The 25,568-nt window shown below is 32.4% G+C and overlaps 1 long non-coding RNA gene across 1 annotated transcript in view; it reads left to right on the top strand.

The window, feature by feature from the left end:
• Positions 1-25,568, top strand: part of LOC119638218 — a 62,579-nt gene that overhangs the window by 7,145 nt on the left and 29,866 nt on the right. The window contains exon 2 of the long non-coding RNA XR_005247403.1: positions 21,086-21,230. This is a non-coding gene — a long non-coding RNA (uncharacterized LOC119638218). The remainder of the gene's footprint in view (positions 1-21,085; positions 21,231-25,568) is intronic.

The following is a 25,568-nucleotide window of genomic DNA, read 5'->3' as shown; positions in this document are numbered from 1 at the left end:
GCAATGAATGCTTAAATGAATGATGGATGAATCGTGGGATAAAAATCAAAGAACGAATTTTCCCGTTATTCAAGTTAATTAAATTGTAATGAGAAGTACTTTAACATATGTGTCACATTTAATAATATGTAAACGTCAACGTTCAAATGCACATGTATGACGGGCAACCGAGTTGAGATACGGGTACACATGTAGTAATCATTAATTTTAATGCTGATGGATATTTCACTTTTCCCGCCAAATGAAGCCCATATTGAAAAAATTATAAGCCAAGCATGCAAGGAACGCATGGCATTTTTTATACATTGATTTTCCGCCCTCAATACACCAAAAGTAAATTGACATTTCAATATAAAAAGCTTTAATATTAAAGACAAATTGAAGTTGGTAAGTAAAATGGGTTGAGATAAACGCTTCGACAACTAGTCTTAATACAGAGTTTTATATAGCATTTTTTTTTTTTTTTTCTTTTTTTTGGGTCTAAAATAATTTATATGCAATTTCGTAAAATCGGGATTTTGTTTGCTTTACAGAGCTAATTTAAGCTTCTTCTGTAATAAAAATTTTTCAATAATATTCGACTGTGAAACAAACATATTTCATATTCAGTATTTTCGAACAAACAAAAATTTTTGTTTCCTTTTGTACCTACCACTGTAAGATGGGGGCATACTCATCTTGTTTTTTTCCAAAATATATGTAACAACTAAAGGAAAGCTTCAGAGACCCTATAAAGTATACTTGAGTACTCTTGATCAACGTAAAATTATGAGTTGATTTAACCATGTCTGTCCGTCTATCCGTCTAGGAGTCTGTGTGTATACATGGCGTATGTTGTTGGCAATCTCTTGGTTGCAAAAATAACGATATCGACTTCAAATTTGGTAGACACCTGCACGCAGGTTGTTATTGAAAATGGGCCAAATTGGTGAGAGCAGAGGCGCACAGTGGAACGTAAACCGATCGCAAATCCGTTTTCTTTAACAAATATTTTTTGATTATTGCTCGCTACTAGGCAATTATTAAACTTCCAAAGATGATATTTTCCGCAGTTACCTTACAAAGGACTCTACTCTTTATGTGCAAGAATGGGAAAAATCGGCCCATGGCCACACAAAATTGACAAGTGATTAAATTCAGCTTTTTTCACTTTTTTGAAGTTTTGTGCTTATTTATCATAAGGCAAACAAGACCGAATGTTTAAAAATTAGTTTGTACACTCCTCAAATTATTATCTGCCTAAAATTGGGTTAGTTTTGACATGAATATGGTAGACGCCGCGATTAATTTTTTCTTAATAATACCAGCGATATGGTTATCAAATGAACGAACTTGGAGAGTAGAATGCAAAAAACATAATGGTGGGTATCCGAGATTAGGGCCCCACCCAGTATAACTTTTTTATATGTTTTTTTTTTTTGTTTTTTGCGTATGATTTCGAGCCTGAAATGTTGCCTTCATTTGAACGGATACCTTTTACTTAACTTGGCATAGTTGGATATCACAGAAACATGTTCTCAAGGATTTCATTTTATTCTATTCTCTTCCGGGGATATCACACTCGTCCAAATGGACTAAATAGGTATCTTCTTTTTCTGTAACAAAACAGTAGCAAGTAACAAGACCCGCTTTAACTCTCGTGTTAGACATACATTCTGCTTACCGCCTGCGTCCATTATGGGTTAAAGCATGATTCTTCTCTTTCTCATGGTTTGCTGCGCCTTGAGCTTAAGTCTCAAGAAAAGTAATGTAATGGGTTTAAATGATTATTTGTCATTGATTGCCTTTTGAGGTTTAATTGTGAATTGTCTGGCCTTGGCAAGAAAGGGCTCATCAGGAAGGACGACATTTATGAAAGAAAATGTAGCAAATTTTGCGCCTTGAAAAAGGCTTGGCCTCTTCTTCTCTTCTGAAGCTACAAAGTCCTCATAGTTTAAAATATTGTTTCTTCTTCTTGCTAAACTAAAGGCATTGTTCTGAGATAGAATTGAGCGAAGATTATCAGCGAGCGACTTATCAAACCTTATAAAACAGATGGAATAAATTTGAGTGTACTTTGTAGTGGAATTTTCTTTAAAAAACTATTTTTAAATTTAACCTTAAATTTGTGAAAAATGCTTTAATGCTTTCAGTAACTTTCGATTGCAACAACAGGTAACAAAACGACGATGTAACTAAACTTTCAACTGAAATGCGGTCATTTTTTTATTACTGATTTTTGCATTTTATAAAATAAAGAAAGCGAACGAATACATATGCAACATGTATGCACTTGTATTGTAATATTTATGAATGACAGATGATGCTGCCGCAGATAAATATTTACTGAAGCATTAAGTAAAATATTATTTATAATTTTCTCTTCTCTTCTTAAATTCTGTAATTTGTAAGATTGTGCGTATGTTTTATGCATAAGCGGCATAAAAAAAAAAGAAGAAAAAATTGACTTTTACCAAAAAAAATCTCTACGCTTGGAAAATCTTGATTATAACAAGCGCACTAGTTCAGTGAACTCTTATTTAACGCAATATTTTTACAACGCGATTTGCATACTAGACGGAGCGAAAATATAACGAATTTTTCCTATAAAAATGTTGGAACGATTTGAATGCTTTTCACTTATTCCACTTATGGCCATTTATAGATTAAATCCAAATTTATTTATCAGGGAATTTCCGTAAAGAATTTCTTTCCTTTAATTTCTTAATTGTTTCAGAGACTCTACATAACGCGGTACCGGTACGCGGAAATCCTTTAAATTCATTTGTCTTGAATTCGTTACAAAGCGATTTCCGCGAATCACGGCAGTGGTTGCCGTATAGCGCGACATACTGTAATCCGGTTTGTCTTAATTGCACGTTTCTCTAAATCCGATTTCCATAGCCGGATTGAATTAATTTGGATTTTCATATAGCACCGTAAAACGTGGTATGAGTTAATCCCGTTATAGCAAGCTTGACTTTATATATACGTTTGTGATTAAACATATATATATTTTTATTCCCACAAAAGCGCAGTTCGCTTATTAATATTATGACGAAAGACTTTTCCGCCGTCTCTTAAGAGAGCAATGTTTCCCACTTGAGGATACTTTTTACGCTTACAACATATCAAGTCAATTACCGCTTAACGCCAGACTGCCATTTACCTACCTATCTATGTATGCATGTGCTCTCTTTTCCACACAAACAAAAATTAACTATAAAATGTATATAGAAATCTAAATACATAGCACAAAATGTGCCATCCTATATAAACCTACAGACATAAATAGTTTTTTTTTTTTTTTTTGAAACATAAATTCGCTCCAGATATGCAAACACAGTTAGAGCTGGAGTTACTTTACGTAAATGTATAAATGATTTTTGTGTGCACACATACGTTTGCATCTAAAATATGCACATTTTTAGATTTTTATGAAAATTTAATTAGAAAAACAATTCATTGTATGCATGTTTGTATGTATATTGGTCTATCATATTTTTTTCATTTGTTACTTTTATACACTTTTTCGTATGGTTTTTGCTTGTAGCGCTGAAAAAAACTGCAAACTATTAACATTGTTAGTTATTCCATGTGCTATTTTTGAAAAATTAATTTTTTAAATCATGACTAGCAAGATATTAAATTTTTTGCATAAGAATCGTTTATTTACAATGGTTATAGCTTTTTGCTTATCACCGAACAAAAGTAGACGGCGACGAGTTGTTTCCATTTGACATCATTTTATTTCCAGCTCAGAGCGCTTCTTCAAAGACTCATAAACTGCACAACGAGCATCCTAGACGCTCTATATAGTCAATGCGAATTTATGACTCCATTTAATCGGGTTTGTTCGTGTCGGAAGATGAAATTATTCTCAAATTTTCGGTTATAATCATCGTTTTCAGATTAAGTTCAAGCGTCAGCAAAGCCGATCGACATGTCGACTTGCCATTGTTCATTCATTCTTTCTTAGATAAAACGTGACCATGCATTTGGGTTACTTGGTTAATCTTGATTTTCAGTCTACCGAGTTTTCAAATTTATTTTAAATTGAATGCATAGAAAAGACAATATAAAGAGTAAACATCATCACAAATATCGATTTTGGAATGATTTTTAAACCCTACACCGAACTATGAAATGTGTATCCATTTTGTCAAAACATTTGCAAAATTTAGAAAGAAGTCTTAGAAATCGCATGAACTATATATTTTCTTGTAAGCTTTTTCATGCAGAAAATGAGCCAAATCTGTCTGAGAGACATGAGGCCAGTGCCACACGATCTGGGGCCATTTGTTTAAAAGAAAAAAAAAAAAGATTTAATTTCTTACTAATTCCTTACTTATAAACCATAGCAGGTGAAAGGGTAAAAATTTGCATTTATATTTTGTGAGTGGTCCAGCTCAACCTGTACAAATGTGCAAAACAAGCGGCCACGCCTACCACGCCTATTATAAAGTATTAAAATATCATTCTTTTATCAAAACGTTTGCAGCATCCAAGAAGAAGCCTCAAGGACTGTGTAAAATCTACATCCGAAAATTCACTAACTTCTATATTTAGCGTAATATTTGTTGCCGAGCTTTTCCCTGTTTCGTAAATTCCCCAAGTCGTTACGACGTTCCAAGGAGAACATAGAGATAATTTTAGTTTTCCTATAATCTCTCTCTCCATTGTCTCTCGCATTAGTCTCTTCTGCTTGTGAAAATGGTTTCAATTTGGTTGTCATCGTCACTGCTCCCTAGTTAACCAGTGCTTCTGACACCTTATCGATCAAATTTCTCATAACGAAATTTCATTTTCGCTTCAAATAATTTCTTCTCTAGCTTCTCTTAGGGTCAAAATTTGCGAAATTAACTAAAACTATTGTTTCAAGCAAGTGCACAACAAATGTAAGTAGCAACAGCATGCTGTCGCCTGCGCAGCGAAAATGACATCTTAAAAATTGAATATATAGCGAATCATTTACTCGTCTACTTACCGACCGCTCAAAATTTTAATCTTGATTGGTTAGTCAATATACAAAAATTGAAATTTTCTTTGTTAGGCATTCGATCGATCAAAATTATATAACGTAGGTTTTGCCTCCAATTGCGGTAAATTGAAAGTTAAAATTCATATTTTGTAAATTTACAATAACTTGATTGTAAAACAAATCACAAAAGATTTACTCAATGGCTTGATATATAGAAACGAAACAATAAAGAAAAAACATTTTTAAAAAATGAGTCAAAATTAAAATCAAAAAAATACAAATCAGTTTGGGAATTTTATCTATTTGCTCATAGAATAACTACTATTTTATGCATTAAAATGCAGACTACATTTAAACCATAAAGAACCATATATGTATGACATAGTGCCTGGCAACACCTTGCCTTTCCTTCCTCTTTCTCTTAGTTATGTATATATATATATATAAATATATATATATATATATATATATATGTATAAATATATCATATGCATCGGTATTTGTTACATTTCGATATATCCCTTTATTTACTTAAATATTTATGAATAGATTGCAGGCAAATACCAAAATGGTGTAAAATGCAATACGCTGTCATATAAGCAAACACTCAACCAACCAACAAACTAGTCATGTCTATCCACATTAAACTCGAAAAGTTTAGTTCACTCACCGCTATAGAGCAGAGGCCTGATGATATTATATACATTTGTATGTATATACAGAGATATATATATGTATATATATACATATATATATATATATATATAGATATATGTATATATCTATCTATACAGATATATGTGTACACATATATACATATATATATATATAGATTTAGATACATAAAGGAAAAATCTGTACGTATGTGTGGATATTTGAGAAGAGCTAGTTTATAGATACATGGAAGCACTTATATGGCAGTGTTGCCTTTGCACTAACTATACAGGTGATATGTGATATGGATGTGCATCTGTTACAGCTGTCAAGCGTTTTTCCTGTGGCATGAATTGTCACATACGAATGCAGTCCCTCCCTTTTTTCGCTTTTTTCTCGTTTTGTTTTTCTTTTTTTCTTTTTTTTCTTTTTTTTTTTAATATTTAATGTAATAAACTAAATAATTTTGGCAAGTAAAGTGTAAAGGATTCAATTCAATTGAATTGAATTCAAAAAATACTTGCAACTAAATGTATGTGTCAACGACCTGTTAAAATTTACTTTAATATCGTAAAGTAAAATTGAAAACCGTTTTTAGGTTTGTAATAATAGATGTGAAGAAATGCTCCTCAAGTAAAGAAGATGCGATTGTTACTTAAATACTTGCTATCATGCTTGACCGTTTAATAGAATTTTCCATTAATACCCCAAGGAATGACCAAATTAAAGATGAACGTGATTCTTTCGTAATTTTTCGGTAATGTTTGCAAGAATTAAAAATAGATTGAAAAATTGTGTACAGAGGTCAAATATTATAATCGTCACTTACGCTAGTACGTACAATGGTACTTCTGTGTAGCGGGCACGAAACCTTTACAAAGTTCCAACTTTCTCACAAATAAATCAATTTGATCTTAGATCCTCGGCATCCGGAAAATGCCCCGATGGAAGTTAATGGGCTTGACGGAAGAAATTTCTCCCCCTTCAATAAGACTTTTTGTTTCTTATGAGTTGAGGACATTGAACAAATTCCAATGGATCTAAGAAGTAGTAATGATCTGAAAGTATGAGTGCAGATTGTTTCTTCGGATATTGATAATCTTCGGGGAAAGATTGCAACGAGATTTAACACAATGCTAATGCAAGTGTATCGAAGGACAGCGGTTATCATGGGATCCATGGAGGAAACTCTTTCATTTTTTCTCCATTCTGACAGCTGACAATGATCCGATAAGGAGTTTCCTGTTGACTGAATTTCCTTCTAACTCGCGGGCATCTTTAACATAAGTTAGTTTCGTTTGCATTTGTTCGCTTCAGAGGCAAGGAAACGTTCTGTTGCCACGATCTCGTTCTAATACTTTGCATCGATATGTTGCCCTATTTAACCTATGTATAACCGGACATGATTGCGTTAAGCTTTCAAGGCAGGCTTAATTAAGCATTTGCAAAGATTGTGAATAGACGGATAGTTCTTGTGACCGGAAAGGTAAACCTATTTTCGAAATAATATGCAAAGCATAAACAAATAATAGTTATTGACATATATTGAAGGGTCTAAAGGATGTACCTACCATAAATGGCTTCAACTTAACCTTAAAAAATGTCAAATATTTCGCTGATAAAATCCAATCCAATGTATTGCCCACGTAAAGGATTAAAAAGTCATGTAAAAATATTTTTCATTAAGAACGAGTATTAACGTAAGCTGTCAGACAAAAACGAAAGCAAGTGAAAGTTTGAAATATCTGCCATCAAAATGACTATTAAATGAACTTTTCGAACTTTGTCTGCATGAAAAACTCTATATGATTTTACCACGCTCTCATAAACATATTCATTTTACCACCAATCAATATTTGCTAAAGTGTCTGAGTCCAATGTTGCGTTTACAGTTAACAGGATTTTAAATGAAAATCAATTTATTGACTTGAAGGAAGAAAATCTATTCATTTAGTGATTTAACAAATTGGATTTCTTTTTGTGTCGCTAGTAAGTGAGTGAGCCTTAATAAGTACGCCCAGTCATGTTTGCCATTTATTTCTATCAAATAAATACAAGTAAAGTGAATGTTGGCAAAGAGAGTTCTGAACTGTCTTGCTGCGAATCTCAGATACCCCTTACTTAATGGTTGGTTAGTACTTTGTTGTTTGTATTAAGTGCGGGTTTTATTTAAAATTTTAAAACTAATTTTTGGTTTTGACCGAGCGAAAGGCCTTAGCACGCCTATACAAGCAATTACCTCAAGAATGTATTCAGTTTGTTTGTTGCTCCACATTTTTAGTAAAACTACAAGCAAATTGCTGTAAAACATCGAATCCGCTTTATATATAAACGTATAAATATCTCTGTCCGGGATTATCGTTTACATTGCTTATAAAATCTGCAATTGGTCCAAGTGAAATGCATGTGTGTTATACAATTTCGATTTTCTTTGTTCTTCTGCCTAAGTAACCGAATGTTTCCTTCTTACAATGACAGACTCCGAATGCAATGATTTCGCATTGTAAATAAATTGAAGTAGTAGTAGTAGTAGTAAAGGTAACAGTAGCGAAAAAGCAGCAAACATTTGGTGGTCTCAGTGATGCCGGAAATATTCCAAACAATGTTATGGGAATTAATGCTTCTTATATCCTGCCTTATGAGCTTTTACTCACAATAAATTCCAACTAATAAATACCTCTTGTGGTTAATTATTGATATTACAAGACTAACATGTCCTATGCCTTTCGTAGTGACCTCTTGACGCAAACAGTTAATTGAAGAGTAAGCAAAATGAAGAAAAGAAAAGAAAAGAAAAGACAAGACAAGAAATAATAGCTATTGCGTAAGCAACACATAACTTCATATAACATCTCTTCGCATAAGCAACACTTAACTTCATATAACATCTCTTCGCATCGTAAATTACAAGGCGAGTGCACCGTTTGCTTGGCCGTTATTCTCATTGTGAAAGACGGCAGTGAATTGCTTGTAAAAAGTCATAATCTCCACTTATTATAACTATATTCAAGATACAATAACGAATTATCGTCCGCCAACAATACGCTCGAGTTTTTCATTTATTAATTTTACCAGTAACTAACAAAACCAATTCAAATTGATTTACCTTTTTATTTAAATATTTAACATGTTTTCTCTTTTCCACTTATTCATTTTTTATCATTGCTTGCATTGAGTTTATATCTTTCGTTATAATTTATTGTGTGAAAAAAAGAAAATCATTAGCGACGAAGAGAAATTTAAAAACTATCATTATTTCATCGCAATTTTTTTCACATACATCAGCGATATGGCGGAGAACATACTAATTTTGTTATTCTCTTCGCCAAAATCCATTGAGTAATGCCCAGTAAAAATTACGTACTATTATTAGTTGCTAACTTAGTCACTGCGTACATCTTTTTTGTTGAAATTTGTAAATGGACAAGCACTCTGGTAAAAGAAAAGTTCTTAGGTCGTGTGGACGGACACAGCTTCTGAATATGACATAAGTTCATTAGTTGGTTACAAATGACTTCAACACAAAATAAAAATGTGGTAATGCGAGCATTAAAATAGTTCCAGGGGCAATGGAGGGTTCATCAAAAATATTCTCAGTACAAATCCATAATTTTTTACTTTTTTTTAAAGACTTATGCTCGTGCTTGATTTCTATAAAAACTTCGCTTACAAGCGGAAAAAAAAAAGAAGGAACCTAAACATATTTCGATCAGTAGTTCGCAATCCGAAACAGTTGTGTTGATGGCATACTTGACTTACCTACTTAATGTCGTGTTCACATTGAACGAAGAAGAAACCGTTAACTAAAGGGCATCCAAGATTCGCTTTAGTATAGCCTCACTTTACGATAACATATACCTATACATACGTTCTATTATAAATTTTTTTTTTTGTCCTTTGCACGCCATATTCCATATTACGGTTTCAAACTTATGAACGTAAGCCGCGAAAGTATGCTTTTTTTGTCATTTCATTTGCAATAATTAGAAATCGTCTGCAAAGGCCTTTGTAGTTTTCAAATTCTTTTAGTGAATGTAAAATTTGAAAACCTATTTAATGATGTCCTCCAATTCATCTCTCTATCCATCATTTCTTTCTCTAATTGAATCGGTTCCAAAGCCACAATATATATGGAAAATTAAAGGATTCTTAATAAAATTTGAGTTTGGATTATGTGGATTTGGTTCTCAGTTGCTGAGAACTCAAACAATCGTAAATAACGTACATCTAAAAACAACCTGATATAAGTTACAAATTAAAGACAAATAACAAAACAAACCTATTTGCGATACTATAATAAAGCTTAAAAATTATATAAAATTGACACATATCGAAAATTTCGCATTTACATAAAGTACGAATTTAAAACTCACTCTATCCCTGTTTTAAATACCAACGAAATTGATATAGATTTTTGAAAGCGACTTTAGCTTAATCGTGAAAAGAATATATATATATATATTCATGATATGAAATATATCAGTGGTCAAAAAAAATTAAAAGATGTAAGTAACCCTTGGTCTGTAGAGCGCTTCTGCTCCATGCGCTGCATTAGCTTGGAAAGAAAGGAAGTTTTGCTACCACTTTTCTTTCCCTCTATTTCTCTCTCTATCACCCTTTCTTTCTCTCTGCCTCTCTCTCTTCCGATTTCTCACTCTCTCTTCCCCTCTCTATCGCTCTCTTCCGCACTCTACCTCGCTCTCTTCCACTCTCTCGCATTCATCCTCTCTATCACTCGGTTTCTTCTCGGATAGATGAAGTGTCATCCGTTCTTTCCTTTTTTCCCATATTTCCTTGTAAAGAGCAGTTTAACTCATTTGAACTTTCGAAGTCTAAAGAAAGTCAACATTTCTTACTGGTCCTCTCGCAGTCGTGGAAATTAAGATAGGAACTTGAAATTCGATGCTTATGCTTCTCATTCAATTAAGAAAACAAGATTAATAGGCAAGTTCACTTACCTTGCGAACAGCCATGCCATACACATGAGGCTTAAGTGATTTTGAACAATCCTTCCATATTTCCTTATATTCATAAGTTATGTTCTCGTAAAAGCATTTGCGTAAAAGTTTAACTTATATAGTTTTTTACCAGGATTATCTGTAGGTTCGGTTCAATAACGATTTAGTTTATAAAGAGCTTTGTTAGCGTATTCACTCGAGTATATAAAAAAAATTAATAGCGTTCAACAGAACCGTTCAATATGAGTTTAACTTTTAATATTACATATATATTATATATATATTGAATCTACTTGCACGACATTCGCTTCAAATCGATTACGATTTTTTATATTGTTTCTTTTTCGTTTTTTTTTTTTTTTTATATTATATATATTTTTTTAATATATCATTTTATAATTACTCTTAATAGAGGAAATAATTTAAGTGAAATTAATAATAAATTATTGATTCGCATTCATATTAACAATGATTTATATATCATTCGCGTATTGCACTTGTTTGCAATAATTTATCTATGATGTAATTGTGGACATTTTCCGCTTATAAAAAAATGTCTGATTACAATTTTCGAAAAGTGGAGATATTTTAAGTTAATTATTTTATGGACAAGAAACAGAAATCTGGAAAGATGACATTATTCCTTAGTCATTCATCTAATTTTTAGACCATTTTTTGAATTCAATATATCGTAAGTCAATCGTAGACTTCTTTTCATAATTAACTTTTTTTGCAACCTTTCCGTTTCGTATATCGATAATATTCCCATCAGTCCGAAAAGTACAAGTTGAGCAATTCAAAGATTAAAAACCAAGCACACTCCGTGTTCATATTAAGTATTAAGAGCTGTAAGGTTTTATATCACTCTTTAGGAGACTATATGAACGCTTTCAAATATCTCGCTAGATTTACTTATTTGTTAAGGACTTAGTCTTTAAATTTGTTTAAGAATAGTTTGATGCTGAGAATTCGTTTCTCAAGTGCAGATAATAGCTATTAATAGCAATCTGTTTGCTCACATTCCAGTATCCTGTCATTCAAGTACCGAGTATTCTATTCGAACTTTTATTGTATTTAGGGGGAAACGTGAATATCGTATTGTTCGTATATAGAATGTCTTTCAAAAACAGTTTCCGTGTTGCATGAATTTTAAATGCAAGGTCATCCGAATTTCACATAAAACGAAGGCTTTCAACATTTCCCAGAAATGCAGTTTAGCAGGCAAAGAGTGATATTTTTTGTTTTTTTCTATTGAAAAACTTTTTAATAATTTGTTATAAATTTAAAAAAAAAAAAAAATGTCATTCCTTTATTATATATCTTACCTTCGCGGACGGCTGCCAACTATAAGCATCTAGAGTTCTGCTTTCAGAGAGGAGGGTTGAACCTTCCCTTCAAATGTTCTGTCTATCATTTTTTCAATTTTTCCTTATAAACAATATCAGGTATGTAAATATGAAACCGAACTTTACCGAGAGGTGCCCTTAACATCGGTTGTAAACCACAATACATATCTGAATTTGTGCCAGCAATAAGTAGTGATAATGTCAAAACATTTTCGTGTACTGTCGTAATACAAAAACACTTTTTCTAACAGCGAAAATACCGTCTTTTTCGTGAAATAGGGAGCATTCGGTGACAGCAATTTTCCTTTGTCCGAACAAAAGACAGTCGCTTTTACATCGTATCCTAACTGAGAATGGAATGTGACTCTATTTCGAGAAACACGGGCGTAAAGATTTAGACGTATCATCCACATCGATTGCGAGATTGCATTGGTTTGACAAGAAGACAATATTATGTGCTTGGCGGGATCTGTAGTTTGTTATTAACTGCCAAATACGTTTTTGGAAAGATTAATACCAAACGCTACCAGCAAGAATTGATCGACTTGAATCATTCGCAACAAGGCGCCACAATCATTTTTACATGAAAATCATCTATACATCCGTCCGTACAACAAAATCAGTGTTTAACACATTTGAAGCACTTAAGTGTAAATTGCGAGCCCATGCTGCTCACTCACCAAAGTCCCCAGAGTCCCTTCGATTGCCACTTGTTTGCATCGATTGGATACACATTCGCTGAGCAGCGCTTTGTTTCTCACGAATATGAACAAAAAAATCTCGGGGATTGGTTTGACTCAAAAGAGCGACAACCTTTTTGACGTAACCACAAATGTATGGCTAGGTCATAGGCAATATTTTGAACAAAACAATTTTTTACCGTTTTCATACGATGAATGTCGCGGAAAAATTCCGCTTTAATACGTACATACCTAGTATAATATATGATGCATTCTATAATTGCACTCCATTCGCACATTACTTATACCGCTCAATGATGACATGAGTACAATATAGATATAGATGCATTTATTAATGCATCTCAGTTCGAAATAAACGGCCGAGATGTCTTCTAAAACAACTTTTTCAACTTTTATATCCTACCACAGATTATATTATTAGAAAGATTCTAGAATATATATATATATATATATATATATATATACGCTATAGAATAAAGTAATATGCTAAATGGACTTTCTTGTTTTCTTATTTGTATGACCTTTCATTCTATTTTTATTTTCTTTTTATTTTTTCCCTTTTGTCCTCTTTTCTTTATATGCTTTTAAAATTCTTTTCAATTTTTTTTTTTTTTTTTTTTTTTCTTTTTTGAAAAAGTTCATCACACAAGAAAATCTACACCACAAATCTTCTCATTTTATTTAACCCTTAAAAGCTTAATTGCTTGATAACATAAAAACAAGTACAAAAAAAAAAAAAAAATAAAGTATTTAATTCCTAAATGATGACTTGCTATTAAAAATAAATGCTCTGTTTGGAAATGCTTAACACGTTCATAATTTCTAAAGATCTTAAAAAAAAAAAAAAAAAACAGGAAAAGCATTCTCGAGTATACTTTGAAGAAAATCAAGATAAATAGGAAAAATTTTATATAGGGTCAAGAAAATTTATAAAAACCAAAAAAAAAAAAAAAAAAAAATAAGAGAACATGAAACGATAATTAAACATTTCGGACATATAAAAAAGAAAAATTGAATAGTTTTTTCAAAAAAAAAACAACACAAAAAAAGAAAACTCTTTCGTATATGTTTCCATATACATATATGTACATATACATTATAAATTTATGTATATACGATAACTACTATAAATGCTCTCTTAAGATAGTTTAACACCATAACTTTCCATTTACCAGAGTTTGTGCTAAAATCTATGAACAAGAAAATGCTATAATATGTGAAGTTGTTACGAGTATAACTTTTCTCTGACAATTAAGTTTAGGCAACTTAAGGAATACTTTAGTGTATGTATTAAGTAAAAGCATAGCTCAGTTTATACATGTAATGCCAATGTATGTTTGCGTAAAATATAGACTTAAAAGAACTATATACACACATATATATATAAATATATAAAAATAAATATAAAATAAACATAATCTTCGTAATGTACATTTGGCAGTAGATTCTTGGGATTTATTTAACGTTGGGAAAAGACAAGTGCACATGTAACAAAAATTTATATATTGCATATTGTAAACAAAAGTCACTATATGTCTTTTTTTTTCAAGATTTGTAAAAGTCAAGGAAGACGAGCAAAAAAAAAAAGAAACCGCACTGAGCTTATAATGAAACTTATGAACTTTAGCTTCTGGTTTCTTATCTGTCTCTTTAAAATTTATTATAATATCTTCTATGAAAAGCAGTGACGTTTATATAGAAATGTGTAGATTTCCGAGGCATCGAAATTTGGAAAATTGGGCTATAGATGGACCAAAGAGAAATCAATAATTAGTAACCTACGGTTCATATTGTTTGAGTAATAAGCTTTGCGTTACATGTTACCATCATTCCCTTCCTCAATCGAAGATCATCCTAAAACCGAACTACTACTAATTTGGGGGAGGCTGAGGTTACTATCGCGAAGCTTTTTGTTAGCTGCTTGAAATGTTCATCTACGGCAAAGCCATATATTTTACATTAAGTTTCCTAGTTATAGTCACTTTGGCCTTTTTTTTTTCTATAAGGCATAGGAAAATTTGAATTTGCCAATTATCGAAAGAAGGGAAGCTCTTATGAATGAGCACTTTAAAGAAAACCACCTCAACTCAATTCAATCTTTGTTCATTTTTATAATCACCAACGCAAGAGGGCTTTGTATAAATCTCGCCCTTTACTTTTTAAATACACCTCAAAGACTCCCTGAAGTTCAAAGTAGGTATTTGATCAGTGTAAGGGTGTAAGACGATTTTGGACCAGCCAGTTTTCCCGTTCATTGTCCATTATTCCCTACTGACTCTGGTTTAAGATAAAAAGCGACCACACTTTTAGTACGCGGTGAACATCAACCTTATTTTCTTTGAGAAACTTAGCTCGCAACATGCTACAATAACTTTTACGATACTTTTTTCCTTTTCTTTTTACTTATCCTCATCATGATTGGCTGAAAAACCTAATGAGTAATATTATGTAATGTATATATTATTAAAAGAAAATCAAACTTGCCTTAACTCTCTCCCCATTTAATACTTTATTAAAGGTTCTCTTTAGTCTACTACTATGGCATTAGTCACATAGATATGTGTATTATTATTTTCGATACACTCAGCAGAACTTAATATAGCAGAAACTTGAATAATAAAGAAAAGCAATTAAGGCGCAGATCAGATCAGCAGATCTATAAAATAGAGATAGGACCGAGGTATCTTTAAGCCCTCTCTTACCTGCCTTTTTAAACAATATATTTTAGTTGGTCGTTTAGAGACGATTCGTAATTTATATATCGTAAAAGACTGCATATCGTAAGGAAACAAGAAATCAAATCTGCAAAGTTGCGCATAACGAATAATGAAACTTTCGACGATGTTGCTGTACACAGTTGCTTTTAGCCCTTTTACTTGCAGCTTATTTTGCTTTTTTCTATAGGATACCGACGTTCGTGAAAATTTCATTTATTTTGTTCAATAAGCTAAATTTTGACCAAACTATTACTCACCTACTTGTATGAACATAATTTCCCATAACATATTTTGACATTTTAAATATATATGTATGAACGTAGCTAACGTAAATTACTTTTCAAAATATATATACACCCGGCACGCACATGGGGTCAAGGTTATCCTACTGCAAGCATTATATATACATAAATGTAATGTAAATGTAATGTTTTTCACTCGTATAAGAGAGAAATTTACAACAATATATGACATATCAGCAGAAAGACGCACACACACGCAAATGTCAGCATGTGTAGCAAGTCATAAATATTCCGAGTGTGCTTTAAGTGTTACACATTGTACTTGAGGTTAAGAGTACCAACGGTTATTAAAGGTTCAAGTAGATAATCGCACCCTATGGTTATGCTTCGTTACTGTGAAATGTTAAGAAAAATGGTTCAATAAAACAATAAAATCAGGCCGGAAAATATAAATTCTAGTTAAGCCTGAAAATTATTTAAATACGCAACGTTCAAGAATATTGAAGATACTAAAGATATTAAAAGAAGAAAAAAAAAAAAAAATGAAGTGTCATCGCCTTCACGCCAACATAACAATTTCTTCTTAATAGCTATCTAAATAATTTAAAATGTCTTCACTATTTTCTATTTGATTGAATAAAAAGGAAAAAATGATTGCGACCGCTTGCGTAAGTTCCACTGAAATCACTTGAGTTGAAAAAGCCCTTTGTTCTTTCAGGGCAGTATTCTCTAGTCAGCGCCTTTCATAACCTTGCAGTATTGCATCTCTATTAAGCATATGATATCAGATAGTGGTTGTCTTCTCGTTTCGCATAAGCAAGGTTATGGTATGTTGTGGCGAGAGTCAAATTTCATAATTACTATTACACTTTGCCTAGTGATACTTTGCCTACTGAAATGTTTTTTTTCCCATGTTCTCGCAATTATTGCCTTTTAGCTAATTGGGTTTTACTCAACCTTCGAATTTCGTGTCAAGAATGTCTCTGTCAGATTCTGTTTGTCTCGGCCGAACAAAAAAACCGACCTATAAAAGGACGGACGGACGGACGGACGGACTTATGGGTTGTTAAAAGAGCATAGTTAGACAAATAGATGAACTATGGAAGTCTTGTGGCGAACAAAAATGTATGCACACATCACGAGATATTTCGGTCCATCGATATGTCTGCAATTAGTGAAAAGGCTTTGGCCTTTTTTTAATTGCTTTTGGATCCATACTTAGCTTTAAGATTAAAGGTCAATTTCTTATGTTTGCCGTACTGGCTCTGTTGCATTATTCCTTTTTAGAATAAGTTGCAGAATTCCTGTCACCGAACCAATTGTCCAACCTAGACGGAACTCTGGGTTTATCAACGAATTGATGTATCGACTGCAGGTTTCGTATTTTAAATGCATTCTCCGATCGAATTAGTTAATAAATCTAACATTTTAGCTGCTTTCATCCGTCTGTTTGGCAATGCTTATGTCCCATAGTATTGATCTTTTATAACAATTGCGGATATTACGAAAGTTTTCTAACAATGTGTGAACTCATGCGGAAGCATGTGACGAAAACGTGTAGTTGTTGAAAAACTTTACTTTCGAAAATTCATTTATTTTATGTTTTTTTCACTTTTATTTGAATTCAAATTAAAAATAAAAGACTCTGTTGAAAGGTTTCTTTAACATTTTCCGGGCAATCAAAGGTTTTCTTTAAGCTAACTTTTAACTAAAGCGTATTGCGGGAAAAAGTTATTTTTAAAACAGTGGCAAGTAAGAATGTGTATGAGGTCGATTGCATTTGATGCTCTTTGCAATGAATATTTCATGATGTTCGACTGTCAAATACCTACTTAAGGTGTGTTTTGTAAATGGCATTAAATTGCGATTCTTGAAAAACTGTCCCGCTCTATGGTAAGCTTCATATCAATACTAACTTAACTGAGCTGGCTAAGCTGCTGCTAAAAATCTATTTAGAGTAACATTGGAGTCCGTAAGATTTAGGATTGTGTCTCACTAGCTACACTACTCTTATGGGTTACGCCTTTACGAGTAGTTACTTTTCTACCCGTTACCGGAATCAGATCATTAAATTTTTCAAATTGAATCAACTTACAAATCAACAAATTTGAGACTCGATATGCTCGAATGGTACAATATTGGTGGGTTCGAAAGAAATCATTGTTATATAGCCAGCGGATTTATGTCACATCCAGAAGGGCTTGAAACAGACCCTCTTTTTATGACTTTTTATAATGACAAGCGATTCAGAATTATTGTCGAAAATAATCTTCTCTGACTGCATATACGTCTGTCCGTGTTGTGCTCTTGTACATTGTTTAAAGAAGATTGCAATTTTTGAGATATTTTGATGAAATTTAGTAAACCGACATATTTTACCCCAAGGACCAACGCTGTTGAAAATGATTCGGATCAGACCACGTTTTCGACCACCTTCCATACAAGGCTTTTGCAAAAATCCTTACATGCATAAACTGTATGAAGCGAAATGGGCATTTAATGATGGGCTACGGCCTACTGGAACATTTTCTCTTCATATTCAAATTTCTAATCAATTAAAGAGAATTTTCTTTTTTAGATTCGCACACTTTTTACACATATCTCTTCATGTTGAAGTAGTTTTTAACTAACATCATAATAATATTTAAGCAAAAAATTTAATAAATGTTAAAGTAACGGCACTTTTTATCTTTATCAAAAACTGGATGGTTTAGTGACCGATTCTCTGTCATTAAAATGAAAATTGTGAAAATTTCCATACGATTTGTAAACGATGTATGTTCAGTTAGTGAACACATCTGTCGCACATCTTAACCCAAAATTTAGTAAATATTCTTACTCGTGCTCTGACAACATGCTCTCTCATCGTGTCCGCGCTCGTAGTGAAACCAAACAAGCATAATTGATTCAATAATAATAACGAAAAAGTGCAAATATTGATCGAAGAGCTACGTTTCTAAAAGTGGATAATGTCAAAGGATAATAGAATATCAAAAAAACAAAAAAAAAAACGCAACTCATTTTTCCTGCGTGCATAACATCAGGTAGCAAAGGGTATTTATTCAAGATTTTTGTTTGCATTACATTACATATATGTGTTATGTGCTAAGTATCGGAAAATTCATTCGAAACCGTATATATTTTCATCTTTTATTTACTTTTCCTTTCCAGACACCTATACGGTTATGCATACACATATATATTTTATTAACATTTATGCATCGTTGTGTCTATGTACACAGGTGGATAGTTTAATCAACAGTATACAGTTATAAAAGTAATGATAGCATTACAATAATTTTTTTTCTTTCGTTATTGCTTTTATATATATGGCCGTGAGGAAGGAAGCAACAAAACTATTACCTTACGAGTGCACTAAAAGTGCATATGGTCTGTAGTTTCGTACTTTCAAAACAAAGCAAAAACATTTGACAAAAATTCTCCAGCTAAACGTTAAAGAAGAGAATAAGAACTAAAAGTGTTCTCAAGTTTACAAGTGCGTGCTTAAAATTATTATTATTGTTGTTGTTATCATATTGTTGTTTTGTTAGTTTTTACTTCTTTTCGTTTCTATTTTAAGTTTATTGCAGGGCAGAGTTTCTTTCTCTAGAAATTTGCTAAAAAAAAAAAAATAAAAAAATAAAAAAAAAAATGAACATTATATATATATATATACAAACAAACATATATACAATATTTATACATACACATAATAAATTCAATTGGATCATACATATATATAAAAATCTTCTTTGAAATTTCGTAAAAGAAAGTAAAAGATCTCGTTACATAATGCAATTAACTATCAAATCAACACAACTACAATACATTTTTATACATATGCACATTTTCCATATATATATTTTTCATTCTGCATATGCTTCTTCTTTCTTCTTCCTATTTATTTAAATTTAAAAAGTCCACAGCTACTGACAGGCCAACTTCTTCCGAATGTTGTTTAATTAATGGAAAACTCAAATCGGATAATTAGAATATTAGAATTAGTATACAAAGGAATTTATTAAGTAATGGAATATTTTTACAAATTTTTAAAAGCAAAAAAAAAAAATTTCAATATTTTTTTTTTCTATCAATATTCAATAGAATATTTAAGGGAGTGGAGGACATTCAATAGTCGTCTTCCTCTTAATGTAAACTTTTTCCTCATTTCTGTGCGAAAATATTTCTTTAAAACTTTTATATTAAAAAAAAGGAAAGTTTTTTTTGTTGAAACTTAAACTCGAAGTTTCATATTGTTTAAAACTTTTGTTTACTTTAGTATTTTGTTATAAATTTAGACATATCATCAGACAGAATATTCTTAACAACAAAACATTGCTGTGCATGCTCATACGTATGACTTAAAGGATAAACGTTACTCTTCATGTAGCATGAAGCACACAACGATTTTTGAAAAACAAAGCGGCAAAGATTCAGGAAATTATTGGTTCGACTTCAAAAGCTTCTAACAAAAATGTGTATATTATGTTGAAAAGAAATGGTAAATATCGAAATTTACAGCTGGAGTATGGTGGAGGGGGGGGGGGGGGGGGGGAATACTCATATTATCACAATGTTTGCAACATGACCCCAAAAAAGCTTTACAGACCCTATAAAGTATGTATGTTCTTGGTAAGCCAGAATTTCTGATTGCATCAACCCATGTCTGTATGTCAGTGTGCTATACGTTGCTGACACTCTCTTGGTCGCAAAAATGAAGATATCGACTTCAAACTTGGTAGAAATAGTGGAATTATTTGTTGCTCCGCAGGCTGGTATTGAAAATGAGCCAAATTGGTCAGCACACAAGCCCGCAATAAACCGGAAACTGAACGCAATTCCGTTTTGCTAAACAAAGGTTTATGATTTTTTACCCACTAGTCATACATTGCAAAGGATGGAAGGTTGAAATTTTCCACATATATTTTACGAAACAATCTACACTTTGCAAAAATGGAAAAGGTTGGTCATCCCCCCCACACAATGTTAGAAGTGATTAAATTTACTTTTTCTCCCCTCTTTTCACGTTTTATGCTTATTAGTCGTAAAGTAAGCAAGACAGAGTGTTTAAAACTATTTTCTACACTCCGCAAATCAAGCTTTATTATCTACCTAAAAATGAGTTAATTCGAAACTGAATATGGTAGACACAGCGATTAAGTTTTTCTTTCTTTATAATACCAGCGACATGGGAATCAAATAAAAAAACTTGGAGATATAATGCGAAAAACATAGCGATGGGTATGGGTAGAAGATTCGAGCCCCGCCCAATGTAACTTTCTCACTTGATTTATACCTAACTTTAAACTACGTTATTCCATATGATATTTTAGTTTAAGTAAAAAAATAAAAAAGTTTAATATAACGCCATACAGCACGGTAAGGATTGACCGTGCTAAGCGGGGAACGCCGCGTTTATTCTAAGAAATGAAGCAAAAATAGAATTCAGAAAAACAATTTCCGAACATTTCTTGACTTATTAAAAAAAAAAATTGCTTTCTTTGCAGGTTATATACGAACCAGTATTGTGCTGCTGCAAAATTGCGTCCTGATGCTTTGAAATAACATCCGACTGGCAATAAGTAAGAGGAAAATTGAAAATTAAATACACATAGTTTTCACACAATAATCATGAATGAAACGGAGTGATCGGTAAGTACAATTGCATAAATTCCGGGGCTTTAAGTGAATATTTCTTAATTCTGCCTACAAATCGCAAATTATATATAATCTCGCAAACAAGTAACTGAAGCTTAATATACAGATGAATCCAAACTCTTCATAAACGGCTATAACAAATAATTTTTCACAACATATCAGAGAAAATTTAATTTTATGCGGTGTATGATGAGGGCTTAAAAAAAAATATTGGAAAACTTTGCGAAATAGAGAGAAAGCTCTTTCCGAACAAGACATAATAATTGAATTACATATGGATAAATTTTCAAACTTTCAATTTCTCAGTTTAAGTGATTGGAGGAATTGTCGAAACGTGGCATGGTTTAATAAAACTCGTCGGGGTGAAAAACGCGCCTATTCTTGAGATAAATGGCTTCGTAATCGCTTTCCCCACTGTAAGAAGATATTAGTGGTGAATTAATTTGTATTACCCTGTAGTTATTGCAACGACAGTAGTTCATTCAGGATGCTGGTAAATTGGCGATAGGTATTCCTCTTCTTAAGAAGCAACGTTTCCGATTTGCTGCATAGCTGGAGCCTCATGTTTATTTTATTTATTTGCCATCATAGAATTCGGCTCCTTTGTCCGTCTCCCTTATTTGCTAAGTTAGTGATAAAGTCACTATCATTTACGCTTTCGTCTTTGATCATTTCGATAAGAAAGATAAAAGCTTTTCAGGTGACCTAGACATTCATACACGGCGCAAAAAAAAATCGCACAAAACCAAAACCGAAATCGACCTACATCCCTCATAAATTGTGAATTATATTTTTCCGCCTACTTTCAAGGTGGATACTGACATGTCGTATCCTTCTTCGAACCTATTCTGCAACCTTTACATTTATCAGATTTATCAGTGTTTGATCTCAACAATTATGACCGTAGGAGATGAAAAAAAGACAAAGAGGCAGAAGAATGTATTCCAATAGCCTGAGAATCTTCAACTATCAAAAGAAATGTGCTCTTGCTTAGCGACGTAGTACACCTTGTATATACTAACAAGGCGGTTGTAACCGAATTTCCGAACTAATCTGTTTATCTGTGATAGTCTATGAGCAGCGAGCAACAGAGAGGGAAAGCAAAAGTGTTCAGTGTCTTTGTTACATAGGCGTGTGAGTTTTGCATACGTTTTCTTTTGAAAGTTTGGGTAATTTTCAAAACCTTTTGCAAGTTTGTAGGCGAATCGGAAATCGGATCGTGCAGACGGACAGACAGACTTGGTGCATTCCTAATTTGAAATTGGTTAAGAACGTATATACTTTATGGAGTCTTTGAAGCTTGCTTCGCCGCATTACAAACGTATTGGAAGAAAATGAAATGATGACGCGCTATAACATTGGGTAGGCATAATAAATTTTCACCATTTTTGTACAGGTGCTGCAGCATCGCGGAATATACTTTCAAATTTTTATACATTTATCGAGGTGTTCTTGGTTTACCTAGGCTACCTAGTTTACTGTAGACCTTGGGCTGGTTTGAAAATTTGAAGTCGATATTTTCATTTTTGCGGCCAGGAGAATTTTTACAAGAGATATTACACAGACTGAGGGACGGCCAGACGGACATGCTTGAGTCGATTTAGAATTGGATCCTGATCAAGAACATATGTACTTTGTGTAGTCTCTAACGCTTCCTTATGAACGTTACGAACCTGTTGACAAAATGAATATATTTCTTAGTCTTCGCTGATAAGTATGAAAATATTCGTAGTAAACAACAATTCTCATAGTAAAAATTCTTCCAAGCCGCTCCGCTAAGCAAGCGACCGTAAATGCAAGTTTTATCACGCAAATGATGTTTAGATGAACTGCACGTGCATTCTGAATGTCATAGTTAAATTTTTTTAGATATAGATTTTTTTCGACTGTTGAAAAGCACAAGAGATGAAAGAAAAGATAGCTCAAGACACCTAAGCAAAAACGCTTTTTGACATGATGTCCAATTAAGACTCGTTTCTTCACTCATTTACGGGTCGTTTTACCATTTCGTTGACTAAAAACGCAATTTTTGGTTTTTATTAGAGTTGTGCGAGACAACTATACGTATAAGGGTTGATTATCTGTAATATGTACTTCACTCCGAAACTCGTAAAACGGATCGCGTTGTTAAACCACAAGGTTGTTTTATTTACTACTGTGCATGCATTGCAATGATTATGGTGTCTTGTATCACTTCATTGCGAAACAACATTCGAAAAAGTCGCTTTGCGCTTTGAAGAATTATTTGAAAATTGAACGCGAAATGGCGTATATGCGTTGCGGGTATTTCACGAAAGCTCGAATGTCAATTAAAACGCGCTTTGGCATATTTCGAATGCCGTCATATAGAAGTTTAACCCGCCGTCCATGGCAATATCTGGCATTAATGACGGCATTGTAAGTGCCTTGGGCAAAAAAAATTTAAGAACAATAACTGACGACATTGATGAGCAGCGGAAAATCGTTAACTCGGCGATGTTGTGCAGTGTAGACAAGTTTGGCTACGTCCCCAACGCCAATAAATTAAGTAAAAAGAATCAGCAGAGCGGCTTACATATGACAATTTTTATCCTCGGGTGAGGAGAGGTAACCTTTGTAAAAATACAGTCCTATGAATAATAAATATCAAGCACAATGCGCAACAATAGATATTTATTGCCGCCAGTTGCTAAAGTCTGTCCTATTCGACGGATTGCTTTCAAATTTATTGTAATGCAAAATAAAATCATAATTAGTTTTAAAAATTATGGACCGACGAAATTATCGTGTCTTTAGCGAAATTCCGAGCGAATTTTATTCATTAAAAGCAATTGCGGAGGACATGTATTGTGAACTAACTGCTAGAGAAAAATATCTGGCTTTAATCGATTGGAAAGGCGTAGGCTAGTCTGCACGATGCTCAAGAAGCAGTTACTAAAACCGCTGGAATTACAGGATAGCAGGGGAGAGATGTTTTTAAAATACCATCTTTTTCTGTCTTTGCGGAATAATTTGTATGTAGGCTAATAAAATGCATTTCGAGAAAACTGACCAAAGCTGCTTGTGGTAGCGCCACACACTTGTAGATCGCTGGAAAGCTATTATAGGGAATAATGCTTAATAATCATAATAATAAATATCCCTTTCAAAATTTCATCAGCTGAAATGTACCTTTGAATTACGCATGAACTTATGCAAAATGCAGATAATAGATTAAATTTAGAAAAGTACAGATATTTATATTAAAACAAACTTTGAATCTCACATTGATTGGATACGCCCTAAAGTAAAGAATATTAAAAAAAAAAAAAAAATACTCCAATTTTTTTTTTAGTATTTTCGCTTTAAAGAAAAAATCTCCCCGAAATGCAAACGCTTAACTATAGTTTTATTATACTATGCAGTAAGGGAAATAGTAAAAAGCACTTAAATATACATATACGTATACATATGCAGCCGAGTTTGGATAACAAATATGTGAGATTTGATGCTATTACTTTTCTTTCGGAAACCCTCCCTATTTGCTTCCATGCATGACCTCAGTTACCTATACATAAATCCTCTTCGTTGTAATTTTTTTAAATTAAAATTGTCAGCCATTGTGTTATACATTCTATGCAAAAAAAAAAAAAAAATGACTTTTAATTAGCAGGCAAACACATGTGTATTTGCCTTGCTTTTATTTGTGTTTCCTCCGTTTTTTTTTTTTATTTTTTTTTTTAACGATTTTATAGTTGCTTGTTCGTTTGCTGTGTGTGGTTGCTTGCACCCCTGTGCGCTTTTAAAGTTTCCCAACGAGGCTCAAGCCTTTTAATACAACATAAATTAAATATTTTGTTGTAGAGCTAAAGGCTTTGTTTGTTGAAGGGATTGTTGCCTTACTAAGTAGGAGAATAGTTGAAATAAAACACAGAATAAAAATACAACTTAAGAAACGACGACAAAGCGTATTATGTACCTATGTAACGAAAGATTCTCATAACGCAAAAACAAAAAAAACAAAAAAAAACAAAAAAAAAGAGGAAAGAGAAATAGCTAAACTTGTAGAATATCCCTTATCACAAGAAGAAAAATTTAATATTAAAGAATTTTATTTTATTTTATTTTTTTTACTTTATTTTTATTTATTTATTTTTTCTTATTTCAATTTTTTTTTTTTTTTTTATATATAAAAAAGAAAAAAGAACCATCAATCATTAAATACTTTATCTAAGTCTTATGAATGAGAAAATGTCACCTTTTATTCGCTTTTCAATTTCACTCATTTCATTTTTTAAATGAAAATAATACTACAAAGTAATGCTTACACGCAAAGTGTCCTTGTATCAAATAATATATTCATATATGAACAAG

Source organism: Glossina fuscipes, unplaced genomic scaffold (assembly GCF_014805625.2).
Source record: "Glossina fuscipes isolate IAEA_lab_2018 unplaced genomic scaffold, Yale_Gfus_2 85, whole genome shotgun sequence".
Lineage (NCBI taxonomy): Eukaryota > Metazoa > Arthropoda > Insecta > Diptera > Glossinidae > Glossina > Glossina fuscipes.
Note: the sequence above shows the minus strand (reverse complement) of the source record. Positions and strands in the feature narration are given on the sequence as shown.